Source organism: Apteryx rowi, unplaced genomic scaffold (genome assembly GCF_003343035.1).
Source record: "Apteryx rowi isolate R43461 unplaced genomic scaffold, aptRow1 scaffold_499, whole genome shotgun sequence".
Lineage (NCBI taxonomy): Eukaryota > Metazoa > Chordata > Aves > Apterygiformes > Apterygidae > Apteryx > Apteryx rowi.
In genome coordinates, this window is record NW_020450759.1 from 346,703 (window position 1) to 367,263 (window position 20,561).

The 20,561-nt window shown below is 36.2% G+C and overlaps 1 protein-coding gene across 1 annotated transcript in view; it reads right to left on the reverse strand.

The window, feature by feature from the left end:
* DOK6 (docking protein 6) overlaps nt 1-20,561 on the reverse strand; it is a 252,006-nt gene that overhangs the window by 478 nt on the left and 230,967 nt on the right. The gene's annotated exons all lie outside the window — the stretch shown is intronic.

Below are 20,561 nucleotides of genomic sequence, written 5' to 3' on the forward strand. Positions count from 1 at the left end.
TTTCCCATTCAATCTGATGCTGCTGGCATGCACTGAGAGCAGACCTACCATGCTGGGCTCTTCTGGGGCTTAAAAGGAGGCTTTTTGCCCACACCTAAAGCACAACTGGAAGATAGATGCCTAGCTGAGACAGAAACTATCCAGACCCAACATAAACATAATTTAGAGTCAGAATTTTTTTTTTTTTTTAGTTTTCAGAATATCACATCTATATATTTGATACCTTCATCATCTACTATCATCTCAATGATATTTGACAGAGCTGATGAAGAACTTATGCACATCTTATATATCTGAAGCCCTGCTTAACTCACAGAAGTAATGCATGTGGTTTCAGAGGAATTAGTAATGCAAATGTCATTTCACATACTTATTGTCACTGGAATATAGGATGTTAGTTTGTGCCAGGTAAAAATAGTCATTTCAAGATCAATCTTGAGATGGGATATAGTTTGTGTGTGAGAATACTGGTTGGGAAGAAGTATATCTGTGATCTTTTCTCAGAAGTCCTAGTGAGTTTCACAAAATCATGGCTTGTTCACTCACAGTTGAGGAGGTGGGAAATGATTGTGAAAAATCAAAATAAGCCGGCGATAGAATATCGCTCATATGATGATTCTCTATCATGATCACTCACCCATCTCAAAATACTTTTTTGAGTTTGAGATTTCATTAGTAACTAAGACTGATGCAACATTGACTGCTCTTAGTTCCAAAGTATGTATCTTCATCCAAAGTATATTTTCCAATTTTGGAAAGGTATACTGAAGCCTGGAATTAAAATGGTTTTGGATAATTTTTTTTGAAATGTCTTTAATACATGTATTATATGTAGGAATACAAAATAATAGTTTTCCTTCAACCACAGATTTTAAATTAAAGAATGGCTTTGACAAAGTATATACTCTTATGCTGAATAATTCATTTCACATTGAAACACTTCAAAATAAGTATCAGTTTGCTAGACTGACCTAGTAGTACTGGAACTAAGAATGCTGCTGATTGGATTTGGCAAAACTTTATCATTACTGTTGTACTTGGAAAAGTCTGGCTATAATAACTGCTACTTACTGCCTGCTTCATGAAGAAAACCTCAATTCACCCAAAAATGAGTACATCAGTGGCAATATTAGGGCCAAGAGAGAGAAAACAAACAACCCCCACACACACACACTAAATAAAAAACAGACTGAAAGGTACATCTCAGTGACACTGGAGACAATAAAACTACAGACTGAATTCCCTTTCAGAGTATGACAAAGCAGAATGATTTCTGTATGCATATCTTTATTATTCATTCACTAGATTAAATCCACATTGGCTATGAAAACCCTGACTGAGATGCTAAGTTTAAATATTTTCTGCTTCAAGAAGCTTTTGCATCAAACTGAATTGAAACGTACAGTGGCTGTAAGGTCTGAGCTGCAAACTAAAAGTACTGAAAAAACAGATAGCATGTTGTCTGAGAATAATCTGAAAAGCTCTACTTTGAGCAAATTTTAACCAGGGAGAATATTAAGTGATGTCTTTACACATTTTTACTTTTATTTGGTATTTGCATTGCAGATAGTGTTAGGTTTTTTTTTTTTATTTAATGCAAGCCAATCTATAGAAAGTTGCATGACTGTAATGACTGTTAATTTGGTGTTCCAAATCTGTCATTTTTCTTTCTAAGGATGTAAGGCCATGTTTTCTTTTTACTCAGAGGCTAGAATCACAGTCTTTAATGGCCCATATGGAACTTTTAATCCAGTCGCATGATTGGCTCTGCAAAATTTGTTTCTTTCTTACCAAGAAAGATCATTAAAATATGTCAAGGTACCATTTTCTTCCATTCCGTTATTGTATTGAATCAAAAAAAAAAGTAAAACAAACAGGCCCTGCAACAAGAAGCAGGACTAGAAACACTTGCCAGCCAAGTGTGCTCTGTCTCTCATCTGACCAATTCTGAATTCCTTGCCCAACTTCTGTAAAGTGATGAAGAGCGCCCCATCCTAAGATAATTTCTAGACAAGGCATTAAGGCCATCTCTTAAAATATAGAAGATCAATTGAATGTACTAAGGTTAAGAAGGAGATTAAATTCAAGTCTTTCATTTCCTGAATGTATGCTTTAGATGCTAGCACGTCTCTTACTGATCTTTAAAAGAAAATTGTAGCCGCTAAATCTCACAACAGGACTGATTTAAGCCATTCTGTAACCAAAGGGGTCAATGAGGCTAAGTGACTTCCTCCCTGGCTGCGTATGTGCTCAGAGAGGGAGACTGTCTTAGATCCAAAAGATTAAAAAAGCCGCTCAACAGAGCCAAAAGGTCTAAGACACCAGGGCTCGGCCCAAGCCACTATTTTCATAGAACATAACATTCACGGAACATACAACATTATTCTATGAAAATAATAATAAAAAGAATAGAGGACAGATCAAATGAAATGAGCAAGCTATGGGTAATAGAGGATTTGTCAGTTTAGGAAACTATATCACAGCATTTAAATAAAATGAATAAAAATATCTAACAGTGGTAAAACAATGAAACAGTGCCATGGTTTTCAGGCTGACTTAAGATTTTCAATGGGAAAATTTCCGAATTTTAGGGTTTTGTTCAATGCAGAGCTTTTTTTTAAATTTAGTATTTCCCAGAGGGGAAATTCTAAATTATAATCCACTATTTCATTTTCATTCTTACTAAAAATTATTTTAATACTGATCATCTCACCAGCCTTACAGAGTCTTAACTACTGCAGAGTTTCTACAGTTAAGGTTTAGATTTTGAATCTAAAGATACAGGAAAAGCTTTTGAAGCAAAGAAATAAATTCCACAGTTTTCTAAGCTTCTGCTGGAATATTTGCTGTGTTATATTTGTGTCTTAACAGGTTAAGAGAGAAGTAGGAGAATTCTGTTTGTGGACTTTGCAGCTCTTTGGTACCACAGCTGTTTTCAAGAATACTAGATAAACTCTTCTGTACAGTTCTTCTGAAGTCAGTGTGAGGATTTTGAATATTACACGCTTTGTGAGCTGAAGACACCAGGAGAGTTGGTGGAGCTTTCTTCTTGTGGCTTACATAGGAAATATATTTTTTTCTTTTCTAAGACAGGACCTTGAAAAGGCAAGTATTWTTCAGTCTACTTCGGCCTTTATTCAGATTTACTGTCAGGATCAGAGAACGCAATGAAGCTGCAGTCCAAACCAATTAAGTATGAATGGTACATAAGGATAATTTAATGTAATCTGGCAAATTAGACCAAAATTAGATTTTTCCTGATCTTAATTATGTTGGAAACAGAGGCAGTATACATAAAGATCTTATATCATGACATGGTACTTATTTATAACAATTCTTTAGAGGAAAAACCCTGTGGTTTCCTAGTAACAGAGTGATGGGTGTTTATATAAGTAGATTGATCACAGCTTCTAAGAAAAAACTTGCACAACTGAGCAAGTTTTAAAAGCTACTTTGCTGCTGCTTATTGGGAAATGTTTCTCTCCGGGGTTCAGAATTCAGAATCTGAACCAGAAGGCAGGGGCCTGGTTCACTTCTTTTCTAAAAGAAGACAGGGTCACACTTTTCTTTTAATACAAGAATTCAAGGGATTCTTTTATCCAATGTTCTCTGGTTAGAGCACTCATCCGTGATGTTCAAATCCTGGCCTCAAATGCCCCTCTCCCTCTGGGCAGGGTTTGACATTGCACTTTCTGTAGTGGAAAATCAGCTGAAAATGTCCCCTTCCTCTTCTGTACCCATAGGGCTGTCCCTCAGTTGTGCCCTTGCAGCTAGCTCCTTTGCAGACTGCAGCCCTTTGGTGATCTGGTTTGCAAACAGCCCAATGAATCGTTGCACTGGCACAGCTGAGGAGCAGGCACAAGCAGCCAAGGGCAAGAGATGGTGAGATTTTTCTCTGACTGGCTTCGGTGCCAGAAAATTTGTTTGGAGAATGATGACCTGAGTAATACATATCCAAATTCAGGAGAATGATATTGCCACCAGACTACTGACGCTTTTGATGCAGGATCACTTTTGAAACCCTGTGGCTAAACTGTCCTGCTATAATATCTAAAATATATGTATATTTTTACAGTACAATGATTAAAAATTAATAGGACCAGAGACTCCTGTGTTTCAGCTTCTGCTGTAGAGCTTTTTAAGTACCTCATATTAGATAGTCATTAGATAAAATATAGAAACAGTTCTTTGCAGCTGCACAGCAAGTTTTCATCTGGGACTTCCTAACCCCCTGAACAGATGACTTTACAAACAAAATGATGTTCTTCTAATGTAGTTTTACTTTTCTAGGTTATGATAATAATCATATTTGAAAATAAAACTTGGCACTTTCATTCCCAAGATTATGAGCACAAAATTGAAGTCATTAAATTAAAGCCAATTGGATATCTTTATTAATATGCTTTGTATATATGTACATGGGAGTGCTCTGAGACTTCATGAGGACAAAAGTTCTGTGATTGCAAATGCTATAGAAAAACATGGTTGTTAAAAAGAAATTTATACGAATTAGTCAGTTCAAGCTAAGAGCTAGAAAAGTAAATCACTCTGCACACTAAAGCAATCTTTTCTTTTTTAGAAGTATCCATTTGCAAATTCTGGTATTCACAATAAACAGAACAGTTTGGAAGTCAGTGAAACTGAGATGATGAGATTTTATTCACAAAGGATGTTGCAAGGAGGTGTAAAAAAACCCAATTAGCTAACAGATGTTTGAGGAATGAAATGTAGGTGAGAAAGAGTTAGTTGCATTTTGTTTTCTCACACAATTCCCACTAGGCAATAAATGTGGCCCTTCAGCCAGAAAAGTCCACAAAACTAGTACCAGCCTTTAATCTAGATTTATATCTTCTAAGGACTTTTCCAACAGCAGTAGAAATATATAAGAGAAGGCCCAAGGATTGTACTGAGGACATGGTTTTGATGGGGACTGATGTCTCAAGATGCTTCAATGTCTAATATTCTTGGCGGCATTATTGTAAAGATGCAGCACAAAATGGGAAGGTCACTGCAGCTATGCATTGAGAGTCCACTAGGGAAAATAAAACACTTATTGCAAGAAAATAAATTATTATGACTGCTTATTTCTGATGGAAGCTTTTATCTTCCTAAGAGCTTTTGTTGCAAAGAAAGACAAAATTCATATTTTATTCTGGGTAAAGAAAATGGTTCTCAAAAAAACCCTACTACAATCTCAAATCACGTTAAGTGGCTATTATTGCATCAAATAGGATAGTTTCATTTAAGGCAGAAAATAAATGATTGCTGTTATCCTATTTATAAATTGATACTGGTTAAAATTCTGCCAACATTTCTGTATTCAATATACAGTATCTCCTATTGAGCTGTTGATGAGAAAGCATCTTTTCCTTTTCTGCCGTTAGTTGATTGGGATAACTAAAGCAAAGTTTCATGCTAGGGCAAACTGCTACAAAGCAAAACATTTATTCTGCTGTAACGATGCAGTTGGATTGCAAGGGCATTAATTGGTACAGCAATTATTATGCTGTCAGTCACAAAAAGAGGCAATGGAAAGGAGCAGATGGAAACTGAATAATAGTATAAGCTACATTAGAGCATATTGATTTTCATATACTTATTGAAAGTGAAACTGTGGGCCTGATTCAGTTCCAAATAAAGAAATCCAAACTTTCCCTTGAATTTAACAGATACTGGAATTAGCACTTCAGGGAGCACAGCTGGGCCCAAACGGTTACATTTTATAAAATAATTTTATATTTCATCAAACATCTATCTTTTTGAGGGGAAAACAAATATTTGGAAACAGATTTTTTGAGACACATTTTTAATAAAAGGGTTTAGTTTGTATTTGAAATAATTTTGAACCAGTATATTTTAAATTTGTCCTGAAATTTATAGGAAATACATTTAGGGAAAGAATGTAAAAAATCCTACTAACATTTCAGAATATTTCATTTTCATTCTCAATTAAATATAATTTTAATTTTCTTTGAAATTGTAAATGAAATGAAGAATCCATTTTTGCCAGTTACAAGATCACTAAATATCTGACTGGAAGGTATTCATTACAGATTTCCATCACTTTCCAGAACTGGAAGACTACTGCGCACCGTAAAAGTTTCTGGTATTATCATCAGGGTCTCCTCCAGGGAAGACAATATTTTACATATGCAGGTAGAAAAGATTGCAGGAATAATTTTTTGGCAGTTTTAAAAAAAAGTAAATCTACAATATGTCCATTTTTTCTGTCTTAAAGAAGAAGTTTTCCTCATTCCAATTTTGGCACGAGAACACTGGAGTTTTATGATGAATACATTTATATGTTAATATTTTGAAATCAATAAAATGCATGTCCTTATGTCTTTGTATTAGTGCTGATCATTTCGGTACCTACAAATAATATTAATTGCACGTAAACTCTATGTACAGAAAAAAAAGCACTATTTCACCTGTATTGCTATCTGAAAAAAGCAAGTATTTAAAAGCACCATCTCAAAAACATGTCTACAGCTAACCTATTGACTAAAGGGTAGGTTGGTTAGTCAATAGGTTAGTTGTAGTTGTGTTTCAAGATACTGCTTTTGAATACCTGCTCTCTCAGTGCATGTAAAGTGTATTTCACCTTCAAAACCCACTCTCTCCTTAAGACTACTTAAGCCATCACAAGGTGATGTAGTTCTTGTGGTAGGAACAGCACAGAATCAACCACATCTTTCTCAAAGGTGAGTAGGTTTCCCGTGACCAACCGATTATTGTTAGTCCATTGGGGATTTTTTCCTAATAATATATCTTTTTATTCATAGGAACAGCTTTCTATGCCTCTGTGTGTGTATAAAAGGAGGAGACGTATATAAATGCCTGCTGCCTAGCATCTCTGTCTAGAAGATGGAAAGAAGAAGAAAGTTATTCTGCACACATCTCAAACATTACCCAATAGTTTTTTCCCCTTTTTGCCCACCAACTATTCCTGCAGCCAAAATATGACACATATTTGGGAAGAGCAATCTGTTTCATGTATTACATCTCTTTGATGCTTGTGCTCTCCTATTGTAATACATATTTGTATGCATGCATCCTGGAAGTAGTGAGAAATTAAATAGGAGTGAATCTGACTGGGGTGGTAATAATTTTACTCCTGCCTTCTGAGCCAACATGCAGATAAGAACAATAAGCTGGTACATGTTACATCACCCTCCATATACAGATTGCAGTGGTCTTTACAGAGATTAATTGGTTTCATCTTTACAGCTCTTTATTTACACTTGCCATGCTTGTGCTAATGTTACAACACCAAAATAGTCTTCCCTCTCCCTCCATACTGAGTTCAGCTCCTGAGCTACGCCAGCACAGCAGAAGCAGGCATAACTCTGTTCTCATGTAACAGAAAATTAGGCTACAGCTTTGCTTCAAAACAAATAGAATTCTCCAGATGAAAATTTTCAGATAGAAAGGTTTTCTAAGTTCAGTTTCAGAGATTCTGCAAAAGTGAAATTTTCTGCACCCATGTTTTAAACCAATTAACAATTTTCAACTATTTGTTGGGGAAACCTGATCTAAGCTAGCCCTGCATTGAGCAAGCAGTTGGACCAAATGAGCTCCAGAGGCCTCTTCCAGCTTGAACTATTCTATGATACTCTGCAATACTTTATTTTCAGTCATTTGATTTTCTGAGAAAAACAAATGAACGTGTTTTAAATCAGTTAAAGAAAACACTCAGTCATTCTTCCTGACTAGCATATTATATTAGGAGAGTGGTAGTTTTCTCTGAGTCATTACATACATGGTACAATTTGCACCCATTAAAGAAGTGGCTCTGGCCAGAGATTTTGTTTCATAGTGAAAGATAGCAGCATCAGGATCTTGAAGAAAAGCTTTTGACAGGAAAAGTGACCAAACAGTTTAATACTGGCATGTCTCAATATGATCAACACGTTACTTAGGGCTCTGAATATGATCTTGAATTAGTGCCCTAACAAAGCTAGCTGAAATGGCTGAGTACTTCATACACGGTGGGGAGCATCCCAGGACCAATTTATCCTTTCAGCCACAGACTCAGCCAACAAGAAACTAATATAAAATATCTTCACGCAAGTTGAAAGTATAAGTATTATTTATGAAAATAACAACGCCAATCTTGAAATTTTTATGCCTGTTTAAAGTACAATTATTTCATTTACAACAAAAGTAAACAGAGACTAAGTGTTTTTTTTTTTTTGTGGAGAATGAAGGTAGTTTCATTTTCTGATTCAAGCTCAAAACCTAATGAACTGTACATAATCACAGACTTTTTAAATAAAAGCCTCACAAAGCTGAGACAGGCCACATCAGCAACACTAAGGAAAGAAAAAGAAGATGGCAGAGGAGTAACTCCTGCAGATGACATAATTTCTTTATGTCAGAAAACATTTGAATTAGATAATAAGAAATAAGATGAAAAAGTAATAAGAAATGAATGTTCTGACAATAAGTGGTTATGGGAAAGGTTAAAGGAGGTTTGGGGGAAGATTACATAGCTAAGGAAAACTCTGGCAAGATAATGTTTTTGGTATTTAAAGTACTTTGCCTTATGGGTACGTAACATATCAACAATAAGGAACTACTAGGAAAAAATACTGTTCAACTGGAATAACCTGAAGAGTGGGAAGAATATAAAGGCAATAAAATAAGAAATAAATGCAAAAGAAGATAGCTAAAATTGTGTGACCTCAGTTTATTTGACTCAGTAATGACTTTCTACTGTATTTAAGTAGGTAAAGTTCTACACTTAGCTATCTTCTTTCGCTTTTGATTCCTGTCAGGAGCAGAAAGTCATTATATGAGTCAACTGATTGTTGATCTCTATACATAAATAATTTAGAATATAATTTTCTTTTACATCCTTGAAAATTACATCTACCAGAATAAGTTAAAATAGGTGGCTATGTAAGCAGTGTTATCATCCTGATTTACCAATTTGTCACTTTACTGGATGTTTTTCCCTTACTCAAATTGTTTTTGTTGCATTTCTTCCAAAGCTGAACTAAATGTCCAGTTCAAAGAAGGATATTATCAGTGCCATGTTAAAAAAAAACAAAAAACCTAAATCTTCTACTGATTTGACATGAAGTATCTTACTAAAAATGCAATGTAAAAATGCAAATTTATACTTGCATATCAGTCTGATGGTATAGAGTATTTCACTGTTAAATATTTATTGCATTTTAAATTATGTTGATGTTGACATTTCCCCTTGGATAAGCTATTCCAGAAAACACTGTAAAGGCCTCATGCAATCTACTGATACAACAGAGGTAAAGTGGAATAATGAATTTCTAATTTCATATTAGAGAATCTAAAACTGTCTGTTTTAAAAACTACCTGAAACTAGAGGCTTGCCTTAAACTTAAGGTTGCTTGAGTTTCTTTAAAATAGGACTTCATCTGCACTATGTCTGCAAAGAACAGCTTAAAAGGATAGGCTGAATAACTGAAAAACTATACTCTGAATTTAGGAATACTTTGATAATTTCCCACTAAAATAACAATCTGCTGACTGCCACACATTCATTAAACATGTTTGTAAAATAAAGATGTTTCTTAAATCAAATGAATCAGAGGTGCTAACCCAATGAAAGCGTGATGATAGCTAATTGCAAATTTAGAAAACCATGACAGAGATATGCTTTCCTATCACAATGAAATTATAGAAAAAGTGTGTTTAAAAACTCACTTTCTGCTACCATCTTCACGGCAAAATCCCATCTTACTTCTGGAAGCAGAAAACCAGCAGATAGTTTTGAAGAGCAGCAGCAAACAAAATAAGCTTACACACTTATCAAGAGATAACCGTTCAGTTTAAGCGATGGGATCATTATGTGTTCAATGCCTGCTTGTAAGAGCAAGCTGCAAAGCTCTTCTTGAAAATGCAATTAACATTTTTCTGGTAAGGAATTTTGCACGCTAGCCAAATGCTATACTTATTTAGGATTTTGAGTTTATTTTATATTCTGGAGAGGAAACTTAAGCTGAGATTGTATTCAGGAAAAAATAGGACTTTTTCTATTTCTCAATCAATATTTTTTCTGTCTCAAGCAGGCCTCTTGAACAATCTTTGAAGAAAAACAACTTAATGCTTCCTGTAGGTGACAGGATGTAGTTCAGATGTCTCATATTAACCAGTTTATCCAGGATAATATCCAGGCATGATTCACCAAATCAGAAATAAAAATCTTTGCCTATCTAAAATATCTCAGGGCACAGACACACAGACAGGTGTGGGGTTTATAAATGGGTAAAAAGTCATCCCATACAGGATGATTTGAACAAGCTTGAGCTAAGTATCTTTGTGGATCCAATCCTGAGCTACCTCAACACTTGAGGCTAATTGTTAACATGATAACAGTGACCCATTCTGGTTACTCTTATTTAACGCGAGGTCTTCCCATCTTTGCACTGCATCCTTCAGTGTCCAGACTGAGAATTAAATCTTTCACTGCATAAAGTCTGTATTGTATTTTTTAAATGAATTCAGTTTTAACCTGTAAGAACTCTGCTGAGGACTTCATCGAATTCTTTTACCTTTCATTTATCTTTAGTTAGCCAAGTATTCTCTTGAGATAAAACAGTAAAGATTGATCTGAATTGGAAATCAAATTTTACAATTTGCAGATGAGAAACATGCATATTGCACATGAAAAAATGCAGAAAACAGGTTTCACGAGAGATAATTAAGGTATATTTTGATTTTGATAAATTCTCTACCTATTAGGAACCCAGACAAACCTAATTTTGGAGACATTTTTCATATCTCCTGCATGTTCCCGTACCTTCCTACAAAGCATCTGGTAGCAGCCTCTGTATAATATTTTATTAAAGGGACATAGGTCTAACCCAGTATGAAAATTCCCAGGCTCCTGTCTAGAGTCAGGCTTTTGTGCTGAAGGAACTGGGGGAAGATTTCTATCTGTATTTGGCTTACCAGCACTTTGAATTCTTTCTTTCCTTTCAGGGATTACATACATAAAATATGTGGAAATAAGGCAGTTCACACAGGCCAAACAAATTATTTTTCTGCAGGATTTATTCTCTAAAATAAAGAAGTTCATTGATTTTGGATCTTATAAGTTTAATTGGAATAAAGTAGATGCCTAAAACATCAATGAAGCATTCAGGAAAGTTAATCCATTTTTCATGACTCTATAAATAATTTCTTCTAGCTGTAAAAGCCTTCAATTACCCACTAGGAAATCAAAAACAATGGCTGTAATTCACTGAGGGATGCAAGTGGCGTTCTTTTGCTTTTTTTCCTTAAAGGGAATTCACTGTGATTCAGTGTGAACAAGCTGTGTCATTTTAATCAGACTCGTGTAAAGCTAGAGGAAATGAGCTAAGGTAAATCTGAAAAAGATGTGTCAAACTGGCAGATCTGCTTGTGTCTTGAGATGGGAGAAGTCCTTTTTTCTTTATTCTCATGAATGACTGGAGAAAAAAGAGTAAGCCAAAGCACTTTATTTCTCCTCCCGTACAAAAATAAATAAATAAATAAATAAATAGCTATACTTTGAATACCAACAACAATAATCATCACACCTGAATTACTGCCCATGTGTCTTCTCTCTGAAAATTTGTTATTAAACCTGCAAATACTGTTTCCCATTTCTTGGCTTTTCCTACTTCTCTGCTCATTGAGGCCAGTTTTGGCCTCACAAAGTCAGTCCTAAGAAAAAACAGTGCGTTCTGGCAAATTAGTTGACCAATTTGCTGAAAGTACAGGCAAGAAGATGTAGGAAACTATAATCTCTTAAGTGACATTCATTCTGTCCTCTCTCAGTGCCTATTAGTTAAGCATTATTAAAGCAAGCTAGGAAATTAAAAAATAGTACCCACAGCACCAGGCAATAACCAACAATGGTATGCAGAACATGACACATATGAAGTAATTATATTTCCTACAAATGTTTGGAGAAAAGAGTGTTTTAAAATAAAGCAAGGTTAGTCCTGATGGCAATTTTGCTATTGGCTCGGATTAGGCAGAGCTGTAATGCAGAAGTTAAATTCATTATGCGTGCCTGTAGTAGTAGCATACAACATCAGAGGACAAGGTGAGCAAAGATGAAGCGCCCGGGATGGCTGAAGGTTAGAGATACCAGTGTTCAATAGCAGCTTAGCTAAGAGCAAGGTGGATGGCATGGAGCCAGCAGCAACAGAAGAGAAAAAAGAAGTAACATAAAGGATGGCAGATATGTCCCCTCCACCTTTACATTGCTCACTCCCTTTGCACACCATGCACAAACTCCTGAATGAAACCTGGGGGATTGCTCATGTACGGCTAGATCACCCAGTGCTCCAGCCATTTGCAGCTATTGGCAGCAACACTGAGGCAAGTGAAATTCAGAGCAGCCTTTTGTATATCACTGCTCCGAATACACCAGGGCACAGAAGAGACTCCAAGCAACTTTGCCTTCCCTCCTTCCCTCGCCAGGGTTTGTTGCTGTTTGTGCTATTTCTACTTCGAGTTCATATCAAACCAGAACAATGTATAATGTAGAAGCATACAATATGAGATGATATTCTTGAGTTATGGCACCACTTCTTCGCAAACACTGAAAAAAATATTAACTTACGCATATATTTCTAGGTTTATTAGTACAGCTCTAAAAGGACAGAAATAAATAACAGAATTTAAGTAGCTTTCCAACTGGAAAAAATGGGAATTCAGAGAGCTGTAAATCAGCTGTGATTTAAAAGGAAATTAAAGCATAATTTTAGCAGAAATTACTCTGAAAGTACTATAGCTGTTGAAACATGATGACATACTTTTACATGAAGACAAAATGGCAGCTTGCAAAACCATGCCATATAAGGTATTTGCTCCAGGTTGTAAGCATAAAGTCAGACTAAAATTAAACTTATATATGCTCTATTTTAAGAGCATATTGAGGACAATTTTAGGAGAAAAATAAATTTAAAAAATGCCTGACAAAGCAAATTCCTAAAATAAAGAAGAAAGCATATGTCTTTTTTTTATCTCTTTACAGTCTCATTCTCCCTGGAGAAGCAATAATTAAAAATTAGTAATTGTGATGACTTCTACATATCTTTTGTTTAAAACTAAAGATAGTGAAGCAGTACTGAGGGGTTCTTAGCTGAGTGTGCCCCAGACTGGAACTAGTTAAGTGTCAGATAACTCTGATAGAAGAAGCTATGCTATTAATGACAAAATATAAATGATTTATACCACTAGAAGAACAAAGACTAAAATTTATTATGTTATAGCTCACACCAGCGAGGACTACACCATCCTGATTACTCAGGACATTGATTTTGCATCATAAAATTACCAAATTTACATCCCATAGCTAGAACTTACAGTAAAAATAATTTTCTTTATATAGTCTTGCGGCTGCAGACATGAAGACTACTAAGGCACAGAGGAAGGAGTATTACATCTTTCTTGGAGAGCTGTATCTCTCACGAGATCTTTGCATTCTCCCATTTCCGTTCCTTTAGGATGGATATTTAATGAAATGCAGGCATACGTATAGGAGCCTCTAAAATAGCTCAAACACTAGCTCAAAATGTCAGCCAGTGAATACTCAGTACAAAAGTCCCTGGCTTCAGAAATTCTCTCTGAAAGGCAAAACAAAATTAAACAAACATTCTTGCCTTTTTAGAGAGCTTCATGAGAACAATCACCCGCTAAAAAAGGACCTTTGTTGGGGCGTGGAATCTGCCTGGCCATTTGCTTTAGAGGATAGACAGGAACTGAATTTAAAACACAACTGGGGAGCTATCTGAATTTAGGAGACATTCAGACCTGAGCCTGCTGAAGGCTTTGAGACCACGTGCTTTACTCTTGTAACTGTGGTGTTCAGAAGACACCCAGGGATTTCAGCAGGGGCAATGAGCAAGGGGAGATTCACTTTTTAAGCCTTTGATAGAATGGCTAAGTAGCAATGATTCAGGCAACTGGACCACCATAATGCATCACAAAACCTATCTTTACTAAATTGTTACTTTAACTGCAAAAATGAGGAAGCAGGAGCTAAAACGAGCACACTGAAAAATGCAGCTACTGTTTCTGCCAGCTAGAAATTATTCTTCCTCATTCTAGAAATTAATTGCCTTGAATGTGTCACAATTTCTTGCATTTCCTTCCCCCTGAAAAGCAGACAAAGGAATCTAAATTGAAAGGAAAATAAAAGAACGGAGAAAAGAGAAAAGAAAAACCTCTACAGCACATGCTTTCTTTTTTCTCCTTTCTCTGCATACTTGGGTCATGCAAAAAAAGAAAAAAAGAAGTTATCTAGTATCTACTGTGCTTGGACAGCAGCACCTTTGCAAGAACTGAAATGGAGGAAAAGGAAGTTTTATTTTAGTATTCTAAAGAGCATTCTTGACTAAGTTTAAAAACAGAAGCTCCATCTGACAGGAAGCATTTCCTCCTTTCCTCAAAATAGGATGTAATTTTTGGTTCACTGAGTATCACCCTTTGACCAGAGTTTAGCTCTTCTGCCATCTACCTGATTTTGCATAAGATCCTTTTCAGATTTTTCAATGACTTATTTTCACCGAACAAGAACCTAAAGTTTTTTTTTTAAACTTAACAACTAGAAGTTATGAAACCACTGAGCATAATTTCTAAGCAAAACCAAACCAAACCAAACCAAACCATTAAGAGGATCTGTCCCTTGCAGTGAGCATGTCTGGGATGATGTTCTGATTAGAGCATCAAATGGATACTAAAATACTCTTATTATTATTCAATAGTAACAGTAATATCTGTGCAACCTTTACTCCTTGATGATCAAAGGTAGGACACAGACATGGAGAACAATCCTTCTTGGCGAGATGGAGAGCACTTCTTCAAGGAGACCCTTTTCTTATTTTCCTCCTGTTAGTGTCTAGCTCTTGCCTTTCCAGAAATGACTAGTGAGTACATCTATTTCAGTAGTACTTGTCTCTAAATTAAATGACAATAAATGCTCATATGCAAAAGATAGGCTTACTTGGTGATCTTTTTTGCAAATAGACCTGGCCGAAGTATTTGCTAGTAAAGTATGTATTTGCAATTTGTTCCCTGTGGCCATCCCAAGTCTGCTGTTGAAATTATTACTGCCACTATATACAACATATAATATTATTTAATAAATTAGGGGGTCTTTATTTTTCAAAGACAGTTTCCAGATGCTAGATTTTTTACAGATTGTTTGAATTTGTATTGCTACTCATTATAGATGGCAAAGTATTTATATATTCAATAGCTTCATGAAATGGAATAACTTAACCTCCCTTGGCAAACACATTTATTTCTTTGCTTATCTTTGAGAAAACTTTAAAATTCTTAGACTCCAATGGGATGCATATACTTTTGCTTTCATAAATAAGAGCCAGTTGGCCTTATGCCACTTGTCTTCTGTCCATCTTTTCTTTTTCTTCATTGAATAAGAATTGAAAAACTGGTCAATGATAAATGACAAGCAACAGACATATTGGAATTTTTTAACATTTGGAGAAATAATTTCACTATAATTTATCAAAATATTATTTTTTATATTTTCACAAATATTCCCAAATCATCCAAATATTGTCAAGCAATAGATGATTATTGAAAACTATTTCAGATGATCAGATATAACTTAATTTTACTAAAGATTCATATATCCCTTTGTTTAACTATTTCCATAACCATCCTTTTTAAATTTTATCAGGATTATCACACATAGTGACATATCAAATTTCCATTAAGTGTTACAGAGGGATCTGTGGTAAATGTATACCTTAATAACAAGAATTAAAAATATTCTAGTAGATTTTCCATTTTTTAAAATTTTTACTATTTTACTATTTTGGTCTCATTGCCTTTATTTCTAAGTTGGCTTTATTTCATCTATCCAGATCATTTCTCAAGTAAAAACTGTCTTTCAGTATTATATATTCCTCAAATGCCTATACATTTAAAGGGGACTCAATAAAAAAGGATGCTTTATAGAGCATATACAAAATATTATTGAGGGAAATGAAGAGAAATATATGGAAATATAGTAAGCTGCAACACTCTGTTAACCATTTTATTACCTATATCTTGCTGGACCTTTTTGGCTGTTTACCTGTCTTAGAAACTCTAAATAAATCAATTTTTTTTTTTAACTGGTGCTTTATTTCACCTGGAATACTCTTGCTGCTTAAAAGATTTTAATATCTTGGCTCCATTCATCACAGCTGCCATCGTGTCACAGCACTTAGCAGAATGTCCCAGTGTCATATAAGAAGTCAGCACACCTGCTGAAAACTGTGCATATTAATTAAATGTATTACAACACAATTTTGTTTCACGCACCAGAAAAGTGTATCATTTGGAAATAAAGCATTGGGATGAGAATATTCTAGTCACACCTGAAAAAAGGAAAGTTTGTTTCCAAAGGCTGCATTTCCTGATAAAGCGATGGCCTATTATATTTCACATTCTGTTATGCTTTTTGGCAGAGTTTTGCTGTGAATTTGCTGTGAATCCCTGCTGTCATTTGAACAGTCTGGATGAGATGGATTATTTTTCTTTCCTCAACCAAACAGCGCTCTGAAGCGGGACGCAGCTTTTCGCGCACCCAGGCATCACCCCGATCTCTATCACTGTTCCAGATACCAGCGCCACTTTTCCTTTTTCATGTCTCCTGCTTAACCAGGAACTCTTAACAATTTGTTGCGATGCTTAAAACTAAGAATAACTAAATGAGCAACACCAGCCTGGGCGCTCCCACGCAGTATCCCTTGCACTGCCCACGGCATTGCATTTCCACGGAGGCCTCTAGCGTGAAGGCTGCCTGGGTGCACAACAGCTTCTCAGCAGTGCCACCTCTTTTAGGGGGCTCACGCCCAAACTCCGTAAACACGAACTCTGAGTTTTGAAAGCAAAAACTGATTTAAATTCAACCTGGGTACTTCCGTCCCCTGTGAAGGCTCACGACCTCATTTTCGAAAGCCCCTTGCTGCAGTCATACCCAGTTGTCCCCACAGGTCCTGGCACACGGCAGCATGACCATGAGGTGCAGGGGTAACAGTAGGAAAAAACCTCTGCCTAATCCAGTAATTGGGACTCTGGCCACGGCTTCGCAGAGCAGCCAGTTTTCCTGATGCTGCCCACAGCTCGGATAATTGGTGTGACATGTCGTCCCCCCCTTTCCTGGGAGAAGGCACAGGGGCAGAAAGCTCATTCCCCTGGAAGGTGCCTCTGGCCTCGAGGGAGCAGGCGACTGCAGGTCGCGGGTCAGGGCCTGACACCTTTCCCAGTGTGGTCAAAAGCTACCTTCCCCCGCTCTATTACTTTGCTGAAAATAAGGCATGATGGAAAAAGGGAACAAATGCTTTTCCTGGAAATATATACTGTCAGGGAGTTATATGCAGGTAAAAGCTGCCTGTCATTTAATTAGGTATGATGTCTGTGCCATTTTGCCCCTTGCAAAGGCTGATGCCTAAGAAGTATTGCTTGCCAGATATGTGGCACATAGACTTAATTATTTTGGATAAACCACAGGTGTCCAGAGATTAACATAGGCCTTGTAGGCTGGAAATTGTTTACATTATAGAAACTATATTAACTGAGGAAGTGCAATCTAATTATACAAGTTTAATAATATTTTTCCAACTGAGTATTTTTACAGTCAAAAAATCATAACAGCAATGTGATGCAATGCCATAAATGAGCAACAGTTAAAGATTATTAGCTTTGTGGCAGAGCCATTGCAGTATTCTTTATGGACAAATCACATGCACCCTCTCTACTCCCACCCCAAAAAACACAACAGCAAAAAAACTCCCCAAAACCTCAATAAGAGAATGATTTCACCCTGTAAGGTATTATGAAATGCACAGCCAAAGACAAGTTAGATTCACCAGAGGGCAACCCAGCACTTTCCAGCATGAAAAAGTTTCTGTTTTATAAATATTTATATACAGGTATGTCAGCTGTAGTCAGATTCTCCAAAATTCATAAACAGAATAGCAACAAACATGGCAGCTAGGTTATTTTTAAGTGAAACAAATTGAGCTTCTCAGAATAAAATGAGAGACCAATAGGAAATGCTTTTAAGGTTTAAAACAGCACAGCAGCATTTAAAGCCTTTATTTTTTTATTGTTGCAGATATCTGTAAGAACAGATGGTTGCAAAAAGATGCGGTTCCATTTAGGCTTCTGCTGAAGTGTATTTATGTGAGTGTACAGTCACAAGGCATATGCCACCTGGCTTGGAGCTGTGATTCATTCAGCTGCAGAACTGCATTAGGTGGAAATCTTTTGAAACATTGAAGAAGTTGCTGGAACCTTGTAGGAATAAAACTCCTGCAGTTTGAAGCTATCTCCCCATGCTTCAGTAAGAATAACTCTACCTAATATCCTGGCAAGAAGAAAGAGTAAGGAATAGACTACTCCCAAACACTATGGTCCTTGTGGATACAGGAGGTAGCCAGTTAGTTCAGGATTATTTGATAGTGGCTGACAAAGACTAAGAAACAATCCACGTGGGTAAAGACAAAGAAATGAGTTCACAAAATCTAGTCCTAAAGGCTCATTTCCAAGTGCAGATGTAATGAATGATTCAAAAAGGCTACCTCTTCCTTTTGCAAAAATATATGCGGCTGGGGACATGCACAGCTTTATCTTTAGCTTTAGCTTTAGCTTTATCTTTATGTATGCAGCAGGGCTGTAAGCATATTTTAAAGACATGCTGCATTTTCTCCCTTCAGCTGCAGGTTTTGAATGATGCTTTGTGGAACCTGTCACAGCCCTTTAGGTTAGACTCGTTCTGGAAAAGGAGTGGAAGGTGACAGAGGACTAATCAAAGACTCCTCCAGGCTGAATAGACATTTTCTAAGGCTTGAAGCACAGCCAGCCACGTGTGGTAGCTGCAAGATTTGTTCTGTATGGATATAACCTAGAGCAGTCACCACTGACAGACAGAAGCAAGGAGAGAGGCGTGTGACCTGTTACTTGAGTCTCAACATGAACTGCCGATATGACTATTCTCTCTTCTGTCCAATGTTTCTATCATATTCACTGCCAAACTATGGGTTTGGCAATGTATAATGCAGGAAAGAGCAAATTTTAATTTTCCCCACATAAGTGTATGCAAATCAGAACAGTTTAAATTTGGTGATGCATTTAGACTAACAAGGGAGTTTGTCTCTGTCTATTCTATTCACTTAGTGCCATGCGATTCAGAGCAAAAGAAAGCAAACTACAGTATTGAGAAAAAAGCCATAAAGCCTATGTGAAATAAAAAAGTATCCCTTATTTATCAAGACACAAAGACACATTGTCATCCTTCTATGTGAAACAGGTAGAAATTTTAAGAACTTTTTTTTTAACCCACATCCTTCTAATTGATTTCCTGTCTTGCAAAAGATTTCCACCTAATATGACTCTGAAGTTTGATGAATTGCAGCTGCAAAAGGGGATGATGTACATATACATTTCTGATCATTGACTGAAAAATGTACTTGACCAGGTCCTGAAGTGGAAATGTTTTCACCTTGGAGTTATTTTAAAAAAATAGTTCTTCAAAAGCCTAGTTTGTATGGAAAGTGTTAACCTGCTTTTCAAAGTCAGCAAAAATATTTACGATAATAATTTAGAAAAAAAGAAAAGGTTGTTTCTATTTTAATACCATATAAGTGTACAGACAACTCTGGAGACGTTGCCAGACCTACACATGAAGTTTCATAGATAAGCTATTGACAGGGTGATTTGCTCTGACTGCTATAGGCAATTCTAGGCTGATTTTGTATGCAAGGCAGGTCAGGCTCTGAACTCAAGTAACTCATACACAGTAAACAAGACAATACTTAGAGTTATCATACATATGCAACAGTATATGTAATATTCTAGTGCAATACACTGCTGCTATTGCAGCTTGAGTACAGGAGTTAAAGACAGAACTTTCCCCACCATTTTGGATATATCATACAAACTATAAGGAATTAAATAATACATCCCAAAGAGAAGTACAGATAATATCAAACAGCTGTTTGATCATATAGGAATTCTTTAATTTTTCCCACTTTTCTCTCTATGAACTGGTAAAAGCTCAAACAAATTTTAATAAAGAATACAAAATAAAACTACTTTGAAGCACTACTCTTGAAATATTGGAAAGCTTTTTAAAATAAACTTCCAGCCCCTGACCTGCAGTTTCAAACTCTATTTTGAGAATATAGGACCACTTTTCATTTCTTTGCTCAGACTTCCGGCATTTACAACTGTTGCAGATGATATGTCAGACTGATGCCTTTTGTGGGTATCTTTGCTTTAGAAATTGAGGGAAAAACTACTTCTATTTCACACAGTCTGCTGAATGAAAGGGAATACCTTTTATCCACTCAGATGCTACATGTTCAGATTACTAATGTAGGTGCAGAAGCCTGCTTTTATAACAAGAGTGTTGACTGGGCTCATCACTATCCTCTCATGAAGAACGCAGTAAGGAGGATGACAAATCTGGGATAACCCTGGCAATCTGGTAAAAGGTCACAGCTGTCTGAAAAAAGCTGTACATATCTGGGCTAAATCTATGCTGTTGCCATACATTGTTATTGATGGTGGCCGCCCAG